This window comes from Athene cunicularia (genome assembly GCF_003259725.1).
Source record: "Athene cunicularia isolate RWA chromosome Z unlocalized genomic scaffold, athCun1 chrZ_part3, whole genome shotgun sequence".
Classification (NCBI taxonomy): Eukaryota; Metazoa; Chordata; class Aves; order Strigiformes; family Strigidae; genus Athene; species Athene cunicularia.
In genome coordinates, this window is record NW_020799144.1 from 16,774,465 (window position 1) to 16,785,101 (window position 10,637).

A 10,637-nucleotide genomic window follows, 5' to 3' on the forward strand; every position below is an offset into this window, starting at 1 on the left:
TGAGGAGAACCCGGTGCCATCACGCAACTGATGCTCGGAGCCATTTTGAGTGATAGAAAGGGTCACGTAGGTCTTAGAGCTTAAATTCCTCACATTCTGTCTCTCTGACACATCCTTCCGTATTCCTCAGTACAGGGGGGATGCTTGACACTCCCAGATGTCATCAGACCATCACTGAAAACCATTGACTAATCTCATTCAACCACACTAATTAATGATGCTTATTTGACGCTGTTTTGATTCCCGGCGTGGTTGAAACCGAGGTACTTCGCAGAGCACTTCCGAGGAGAAGCACGCCCCTGTACAGCGAACGCTGACCTCAGTGTGTGTCACCTTGAGAGAACCTGCGCTGCTGGCAGGACATTTCTAAGCATCCAACAGTCAAAAAAAAAAAAAAAAAAAACAGAGGTGGAAAAAGCACTGCGTTGAAATTTATTTGGCAAAGTCTGGAAGGGTCTTAAAGGACAGCTGCAACCGTGAAAGCCGAGGGTATAAAACCCGGTGCCTGGCGTGCGGATTTCGTGGGTACGTGGTGCAGCTGGTGGTTGCTGGGGTGGTTCACAGAGCGCCGGTACAGAAGTGGGGAGGCCGCCCAGCCCCACCGACGGGCAGGATATCCCTCCCTGCCCAGCACAGCCCAGCACAGCCCAGCACAGCCCAGCACAGCCCAAACCTGCTGTTGCTCTGCGCTCGGAAATTCACAGCCAACCCCGAGTGACTCTTGCCAACCTTTCAGTGCGAGAATTCTGGGAAGACGAACAAGAAAAACAAGGCGTACAAGCACAGTCACGTCAACAGGTCTGTGCAGAGCGACCCAGCTCCTCGGCAGAGTCAGGGCACGGGAAGGAAGGTTTCGAGTTTAACAGCCCAGCGTGGTGGTAGTCTCTGCAGGGCCGCGGGTGAGTCATGCTTTGTGCATCTCTTAAAGATCTGGTCGGCAAGCCTGCCGTCAGTAAACACGCCAGGGCGCAGACAGCGAGGAGCAGAGAGCGGCCGGATTGCGGTCAGAGGGAAGAAAATCAACCGGCAGCCAGGCCCCAGCTCCGGCAGAACCCTGGAAACGGGGCGCAAACAAACGTCTCCCCACAGACAATCGTCCCCAGCGAGCAGAGCGCCCCGTCTCACACCACCCCAAGCCCTCCTGTACAGGCGTTGGGAGCCCCTTTTGCCTTTCCAGCTTTACGGGCTGTGTGTATTTTTCTCCCCCCCGGTCCCCGGGGTGTCCTGCTTCCCCAGGGAGGGGGGATTATCTCTCCTTGGCATGTGAAGCATGTCCCCTGCCTGTAGCTGCAAGCCACGTGCTTTGGCAGCGGAGGCTGAGGATGTGGAGGAAATGTCTGCGCTGGCATCACTGCACAGATACAGGCACACTAGCACTTAACTCTTCGTTCACCACAAGTACCGGGATGCCTGCAACCTGCTGACGGCGGGTTTGGGTGTAGTCAGTCTGTTAAAAAGGATCCCGCATCTTCCGGCAGCAGTGGGCAGTGCTGGCAAGAGCTTCCTGGAGTTTTTAAAAGGATAACGGAGTTTGGCGTCCTGATTTATACACTTTTTTCCAAATTTTCCCTTACAAGAGGGAAAGGGGATTTTCACACATGCAGATATCTGGACCTGGCTCATGTAACCTGGCTCTTTCTGAACATTGATGTGGCAGAAATAGAGTCCTCTGGGCTTGATCCAAAACTCACTTGCAGCAGTGGGAAGCCATTATTTGCAGTGAGGTTTGAAGCAGGTCCCTGGCAAGCACAAATGTCCGCGTTTCCTCCGGTTATGCCAAATTGTGAAGGGTGGAGGAGGAGTTTTATTTCCCCAGTGCCTGGTGTAGGAGGTAGCCACTTGTGCTCATGCGCTTTTTGCAAAAATCTCGTCTCAGTTTGCAGGGTCTCGCAGCAGGGAGTGTTTATTTTCTTACTCCAGGCCATTATTTTTGCCATGTTTAATAATTATGTGTTAATTCTTTAGCTTATTACTCCACCCTGAAGCTGCTGTGCCACTGGCCTGGGGCCTGGCGAGAACAGAACGGGACAAATTTGTCATCGCTCGCTGGTGGTGAGTCAGGGCAGAGGCACGAGGGCAGCAGCACAGGGCTCCTCTGCCCCTTGTCCTGGAAATCCAGAGGCAGCCTGGGTGCCTCGGGGTTTGGAAAGGGGGCAGGGGTGCGTTTCTGGTGCCAGGGAGGCGGCTGGGCAAGGGGCAGAGCACAGGGCTGCTGTGAGCCAGGCCGGGTTGATCGGGACAAGCCTGGGCACTGCGCAGCCGTCCCGTGCGTTTCCTCAAGCAGAAAACCTCCCCTCGGACGTTGCTGCTCCGCTGCCCCACGATGACTTGAATTACCGGGGGTTTTGCAACATTTGGGGCTGATGTACACAGAACGCCAGCCCCAAATGTTGCCACCCACCCGCGCTTGCTATGGGCCTCGTGTGTCTGCAAACGGAGCTTCTGTCGCCCACGAGCCCGGCAAAGGGCAGGAGCATCGCCCCGGCTGAGGGGGCTGGCTGGATCCACATGAGAGAGATCTGTAGGGGCTGGAGCGAGGGCAGAGGAGGGCAACGGGGCTGGGGAAGGGCTGGAGAATCAATCCTGTGAGGAGCCAGGGAAGGAGCTGGGAGTGTTGAGTGTGAGGAGGAGGAGGCTGAGGGGAGCCCTCATCCCTCTCTGCAGCTCCTGACAGGACATTGCAGAGAGGCCGGGGCTGGGCTCTGCTCCCAGGGGATCAGGGACAGGACAAGAGGGGATGGATGGAAACTGCCCCAGGGGAGGGTCAGGCTGGGCAGGAGGAGAAAATGTTTCCCAGCACGAGTGGTCCGAGAGTGGAACAGGCTGCCCGGGGAGGGGGGAGTCCCCATCCTGGGGGGGTTTCAGGGCCGTTGGGATGAGCTGTGGGGGATGTGGGTAGGGGAGAACTTTGTAGAGTCGGGCTGAGGGTTGGACTCGGTGATCCCGAGGGGCTTTTCCAGCCTGAACGGTTCTGGGATTCTGTGTGAAACGACATATTTGGGGGTTTGTGGCACGCTCAGGACTCTCGTTCCCACTCCTCGTGGTTGGTACCTCGGCCATGTTTAAATGGTGCTGGGTCGCTCCAACCAGCAAAAGTTCCACCGCGAAACCCAGCCCTGAAAACGGGTCTTGCTGCAATGCAGGGCTGTCCCACCGTGCTCCTCGGGGCACGCACGGAATGAATGTGGCTTAAAATAGAAAGGAGAACGAGTCCCGGGGGACAGGAGCGCCTGCTGAGAGGAAGTTATCCGCACTCTGGCTCCATTAACGCTGCGTCTGTCCCCAGAGGAGCACGAGGAGGAATGGCAGCCGCTGCCAGCGGGATGTCCCCGAGCAACGCCCCGCGGAGCCCCTCGCCCCACCGCCGCTGCTGCTCGGCCGCTCGGGAGAAGCAGTGGTTTGTGTTACTGCGCGGTTCTGTGGCTGCAGAATAGCTGCAGCCCGTGACGGGGGTGGGAGGGATCCGTGCAGCGCACCGTGAGGCACGCAAAAGGTGAGGGTTTGGGGTTTTATTTCAGTTGCTTTGAACTAAATGTTGGGCCAAGCTGCACTGAGTGCTGAGGTCCTGTTTCCAGGGGCTTGCTTACCTCTAGTCCTGCGCAGCGTTAGCTCAACATGCTTTCTTCTTTTAATTATGGGACTTGTATACTCCCTTCAAAACAGCATATAGCTGTAAAATATTTTCCGTGTTACCCATGTTTCCTTTCTGACCAATCCCAGTTTCTTATTTTCTCGCATTTCTGAAACAGGAAAGACTTTCCCGCGAAGCAGTGTTGCAATTTTCCACAAAACATTTCCGTACCAGCCTGCGCTTACTTTGACTTCCTCTCTGTTTGACTGGAAGTTGTGCTTGTTAAAAGGCGCAAAGCATAGTGTTAATTGAAGAAGAGACCCGTGAGACTCAGTCCCGTAGAGAGCATACAGTCACCTGCGATGGAGGAAAGCTTGAACCGTGCAGCTGAGAAAACATCTGAGCAGGGGAGTGACAGCAAAGCAGTAGACGGCTGTAATGGATTCAGGGATGTCAGGCTGTAAGCAGAGCTGGTTTTTGAAGACGTGGTTATTAATGCAGCTTTTAACATGTTAGTCTCACTTTCGGATGAGGCACTAGTCAACCAAGTTAAGTACAGGACGAACCGGACGCTGACAAGGCTGCTAAACGCACAACACGCGCCAGCCCTGACCAAGACAATCTGCAATTATTCCGCCGGGCGACGCTCACCCCAGGAGCGGTGTCGTCCGCTCTCATCCCTGTTTCTAGGCATATCATGCAACTCAGACTGGCAAAGTATTTGACAATGGGTTTTTTCCTCAGTCCAGAGTGTAATTAATAAATGATCTGCGTGTGTATGCATTTAAAACGTGTGTGATTGCAGGGATGCGTGTGTCTGCAGACAAACACACCTTTCAGACGTAATTATGCCATTACACACGAGTGCGTGCTTGGACAGAAACCACAGTGAGGTTTCTCATGGTCGGCACGCTGGAGAGGGAAAGCTTTGTAATAACTTCTCTTCACTGTTGATATAGCCCCATTTTTAAGCTTAATAATCAGATCAGAAATGTGATGTGACCGAAAGGGTTGTGTGTAAAGAAAACTCAGGGTCAGTGCCTTTACTTGTGTGACCCCGGACATCCCTCAGGCCTCCTGAGCCTCAGTTTACCAGCAACAACCCCCCCCAAAACACGAACAGAAGCCTGGTGTGCTCACACCCCACTGCCACAGGGGCTGCATCCCTGTAGGAACAGCGGACGTGCCACAGCTCACGGGACCTGCCAGAGCCCAGCATAATTTCCATCTCCCTCAACAGGAATTTCTTGTTTACCAGAGGTTTTTTCACAACCTGCCACAAGTGCAGAGGGAAAGACTGTGGAAGTGCTCTTGTAATTACCGACATCTTGTTTCATAGGCAGCTGCTGGCTGAAAGTATGTGAGAAGCATCATCCCTGCCCAGACAGCACAGCACTTGGGGAAGAGTTTTCAAACCCTAGCAGGAAGCAAAAAAAGATATTTAGCAGGGTTGGCAAAAGAGCATTCTGTGTTGTCTAACAAGGGGCAGTGCCCAGCACTCTCCCAGCAGCATGGTCCTATAGGGCCCCAAGGAACAGCCACAGAAATTACCATCTTTGGTGGTATTAAAAAAGTCATGGACACTGTGTGGTGCTTCTGTGGCTCGTAGCTACAGGTGACACCCAACTGCAGGCTGGGGCTATCCCTTACGAAGGCTGAGTAGAGATGAGTAGAGGCAGGCGGAGGAGCTGTTTTCTTCCTTTCCTGGCCATAGAGATCCTCCAAGGTTTCTATTAAAATTCTTAATATCTTGCTGTGTGAGTTCAGTTTTTGATTACATCTTCCAGTGCGCTTTGGCTTTAAATTGTTATCCTTTGATCTTTAGTCACTAGTCTTTTATTTTACCTGGGAGTCATGGGAACACTGGTTAGTGATACAGTGCATTGCATCATATACCAGCCAGCTCTGAGACAGACATACATGTGTGTGTGTGTGTATGAATGCATACACAGACTGCATATACAGTACTCAAGTGTTGGTTCTATTTGTGGTTTTGGCTTCGTCGTAAACTATACTTTGATCAGTCCTGGGCTGCTTCAGCCCTCAGTGCCTGTGTATCTGCGCATCTGTTAAGACAGTGAGAAAAAGAAAACATAAAACAAATGCAAAACTTTTTCTTTGTTACCCTGGGATGACTCATCAGAAGTCACCCACATAAATGATTTACTGCATCTTCGCAAATCAACACAAACAGTTTTTCCCCTGTTTTACAGGATGTGTTTGAGAAATGCACAGCTATTTTTCATAACCTTTCCCCTGTGAAGTCTCTATCAATACCAAGAATCTCAGGATTAATTTCAACTGAAGGAGAGTATTGCCCTGAGGGGACCGTTGCGCACCTTGATGATTAGGGCTAAGTGCAGCCTTGCACTGGAGGGAATGCTATTACTCTCAAGGAAAGCATTATTACTGTGGCAAATGGAGATTAAGTGAGAAAACGTCTGAGAAACACATGAAAGTTTTCATCTCTTGCATGGGGTTTATGATTTGCAAGATACAGCACTGACACAGATAAAAACATTTTGAAAATTCTGCATGTTGAAAATGTAAACCGTGTACGTGTTATAAACATGTTCTCTTTTATCATATCAGTGCTGTGTCTTCTGCTTGTTTAGTGTGAAGATGTCCTGCTGGACCCCATCCCACTGCTGAATGGAAATTTCCTTTCCACAGGCAGAAATCCCAAGCTTTGCCACCAACCAAGAGAAAATTAGAGCTGATTCCATAGTCTTCCTTGGGCTTTGTTATTTTGTAAATCCCTCAATACTGAGCTGAGCTTTAATTAAAAAAAAAAAAACCAACAAAACACAACAAACCTCTGAAATTGACTTTGAGTAATTACTGGAGCTGAATTTGGGTGATATGTACAAAAGTTTTTATTTATCCAGATGTTCCGTTTCATTACACTGAAGCAGAGCAAATCCCAAAGCTTCAGCAGAATGTAACCCATGCAACCGTCAGTGAAAAAAAATGTGTGTTGGGGCCTTTCTCCTACAGGACTTTGTTCCACTCCGTGCGTCCGGCCCTCTCTCTTCTCCACAGCCAGTTCCTGCTGGGGAAGCCAAGCCGCCGGCAGCCGAGGTGAGGCCGCCCCGTCCCCACAGCAGTTCTGGCTGTTGGTTTGGAAACGGTTCAGGAACGTGCGCTTCCAGACACCGATTGGGTTCAGTGGAGATTCAGCTTTTAGCCAATCCCGGGCGTTTCTCTGGGCTGGGGACGGACAGGAGCGGTGTGAGGTCGTGACTCGAGGCGAGGTGGGATGGGATGGGAAGGCAGCGGGTTGGGCTGGGCGTCACCCCGGCCCATGTCAAACTCTGCAGCTATGTGGGAGCGGCTGGTTTTAGCTGAGAAGAACTTCCCTGAGATGAAGGATATTCTCTCAGGTGTAAGCTCAGTGAAGAAATTACAGCAGAATGTATGTCCTAGACATTTCTGATTTTTATAAACCTGATTTATAAGGACTTACAGATATGAAAATTACAGATTCTCCACCTGTAGGCTCAGATTAGTCTGTGAGTAGAAACTGCAAGTAAGGGAAACTTTGACGAGCTCTGTGCGAGGTGAGACAAAATAAAATCTGTGTGTTTAGAAGTAAACTTTGAAGTCTTTATACACCAGAAAGTTTCAAAATCAATATTCATGCTAATAAAGTAAAATGCATACCTTTTAAAAGGCAAAGCTTGGGATTTCTGCCTGTGGAAAGGAAATTTCCATTCAGCAGTGGGATGGATTCCAGCAGGAGATCTTCACACTGAACAAGCAGAAGACACAGCACTGATATGATAAAAGAGAACATGTTTATAACACGTACAAAAATACGGGTATCAGTATATACAGAAAGAAATAGTAAGGATTTGAATTATTGCTTTATAGACCAAGGAAGTTATCAAACTATTTGCTCTTATCAACAAATAGGATTTCCATAACTGAAAACTCCAATTCCCACTTCCTGAACATTCTGTAAACAAAAAGAGTAGAAGAAGAAATGAAACGAGCTTGTCCATCTTCATTACTGTCGGTGTGTTAAAACAGGGTGGGACTGCATGCTTCAAACTATTAAAAAAAAAAAAAAAAAAAAAAAAAAAAAGTAAATTCTGATGGTTTTGGTTTTGGGAGGGACAGAACAGAACAAAAACTTGTGATGAGTTTCTTGGTAGACCAGAAGAGGAGGAAATAAATTAAAGAAACAACTTGTTTGACTGGTTTTTATACTTACTTTTAGCCTTTTTTTTTTTAACTACCCTAGATAAAAATCCAATTACTCAAGAGATTTTGTACTTTGTTTTGTAAATTTGGTGAATGACTCATAAGCTTGCAGTAGTACCATTATGCAAGTTACACTAATAAAATATGTATGCTTGGCAAAAATTTCATCTGATCCTGCCAGAATTCTGAGCACCTTTTTATTCAGAGGCATTTGACGTCAACTGGTGCCCTTTGGAGATGGAGGATGGTAGGGAAAAATGAGTCTGTGATTCTGGATTCCATTTTTAGACCCAATACCTTGAATTACATGTAAACATATCCATGAAACATATCTCTAAATGACTATCAAAGCATTAAAAAATGTTTTTAAATAGTTGTTTACCTTGCACATTATCACAGTAAAGAACCTGTGTTCTTGATGTGGCTGCGGGCGGCTGCTCCAACCGACATACATCGACCAAACCGTCTGTCTGGACCATCCATCATCCCCTGCATCAGTTTCTGATCAGCCCCGTGCAGAACTCCACTGCCCACGCCACATAAAATCTCAGCAGGCTTCAGTGGGTTTGTTCACTTGCAGATGCTGTGAAGGAATAAGCAGAAAAAGCAAACAGAAAACACAACGTGACTTTGAAATTACACACCTGTACGCCAGTGAAAGACGCAAGTAAAACTTATTTTTTCCAAATTGCAGATAATAAGTAGACTGACTTGGATAATTACTAGCAACTCCTCCACTCAGATACCCGGATCTTCACCCAAATGAGCAAACTGCCGGAGTGGCGTTTAGGCCTGCGGTAGTTCAGGAGCTGACTCGAGCACTCATGCTGTCTACGTGCTTTACATATAAAAGTAGTCTAAGCTAGTTAAGAATAAATTTATGTAGAAATTGCCAATTAACAACGGTTTCTTAAAGCAGTGGCAAATGAGAGGAGCCATCTAAATAGAAACAACAGTGCCCTTTGCCCCAAAGCAAGATTTCCTTGCAGGGCTGGAGCCCAGCTGTTTTTCCCAGCACTGCAGACGCTTGCAGCAGCTGTGGGAAGCGGAGTAAGCATGCAGGTCTCCTCCTCCTGCACCTACCCGGTGCTCAAATCCCATCTACCTGCCTAATTTCTTCCTAGGAGAGCTCAGAATTGATGATGTGCTTCTGGACCAGCAGAACCCTCGACGCCCAGCGTGATGCAGACCGACATCACCACGGATTTGATGTATTATTGCCTCGTTACTGTGCAGCTCCACAGCTTCAATTACTGTCGGCTCCAAGTGCTCGTCACCAGGCACGTAGCAGTGAGAGGGGTGAAGCGTGCTGAAGGCTTCCTGCAGCTCTGTGTCAGCAGGGAGGGCCTGCTGCCCGCAGCCCAGGAGTGCAGGACAATCTGTGAGGCCTGTCAGAGCGACCCCGGATAACAGAGCTGTCCAAGACACGCGTTACGCGTGGCTTTCGCCTCCTCCGGAGCACCTCGCCTGGGTGCACAGCCCTGCGAGATGGTCCTGTGGGACTGCTCTACGCTCCCATGGCCAGATGAACGCAGAGCTCAGGTAGAGGCTGGGTGCTTAAAATTTGAGGCAGGTGACCCATCGAGTGGAAAGCAAAACCCATCCATGTCGCAGGCTGAAAGGCTTCGGAGACCAGCCACAGATCTGTGCAGAGCTGATCAGAAAGGAGGAGCAGGGACCGACTGCCTCAGGCAGAGGATGGTGGGAACTCTCCTTCCTCTCCGGAGAGTAAAGCCATTCCCCGAGGGGTTCACCCCCACCCACTCGTCTGAGAGCACAGCCACTCTTTGGGTTTGCAGACTTCCCGCTGAAGTATCTTAGTCCTACTGCCTCTCCCCCGGAGGAAGCAGGGCGCAGCTGCTTAGGCGGCGAGCATTCCCTGAAGACTCAGACATTTTTGCTTCCTCCTGCCCATGCGCAGGATCGGCTGCTGCAGCTGCCTCTTCGGAGGAATACAACCCGTCCGACGGCTGTTCCACCCAGACAGCCTAAACCCGGGGTCCGCCAGCCCACAACACCCCAAACACCCATTTCTGTTACTTAAGCCGTGCACAAAAGAAGACCTGGGCGAGCCAAAGCTGGTGAGCCCTGCCAGTCCCCCTGCACACAACCTCCGTGGTTTGCGTGTGTGCGCACACAGCTACAACCCGAGCATTCTGAGCCCCTTTTCCCTGGAGGTTGACTTCACATCATTCACCACATGGTCCTCGCCGTAACGCGTCAATGGTATTTGCCACACGGCGACAGTCACAGTTTGTCTCTTCACCGAGGTGGCCTCGGAGAACCACTCTTGGTAAAAGTATTTTTCATTCCGTCTACACATCCCTATGAATGGGAGATGTGGTCTAACGAGGCTCAGGATTGTACCATTCCCACTCATGGCTGATTTTCCAGCTGTTGATCCAGGTGTTTTGGTCGTGCTTAATCTTCGTGCAGCTTTCCCTGACCACTGCCTGTTCCTGCGGGGTTTTGAGCGAGCTGCCCGTACATCCCAGGCAGCTCATCTGTGCGAGGACTCACACAATCAGGGACACTGGGGACTTACTCTTAGGAAACATCAGACCCTGAGAGCTTTTCTGTTTAATAGAATGAGCATGGGCACTGACCCGCAGGATACGTGACCCACTTCAAAACCGAGGGCACTCCCGTAGCGGGTGTCCCTCGAATTTTGTGACAGTTCAGGATGGGGTGAGGGACAGGGCTGTAGGCAGGTGCAGGAGTTGGGGTGCTGGAGGTGTTGGGGTGCTGGAAGAGGAGTTGGGGTGCCGCAGGTGTTGGGGTGCCGGAGGAGTTGTGATGCCAAAGGAGTTGGGGTGCTGGAGGAGTTGGGGTGCTGGAGGAATTGGGGTGCTGGAGGAGT

General features: G+C 50.2%; 1 protein-coding gene across 1 annotated transcript in view; it reads right to left on the bottom strand.

The window, feature by feature from the left end:
- The window catches only part of ELMOD3 (ELMO domain containing 3), a 24,839-nt gene that overhangs the window by 9,443 nt on the left and 4,759 nt on the right, over positions 1–10,637 (bottom strand). The gene's annotated exons all lie outside the window — the stretch shown is intronic.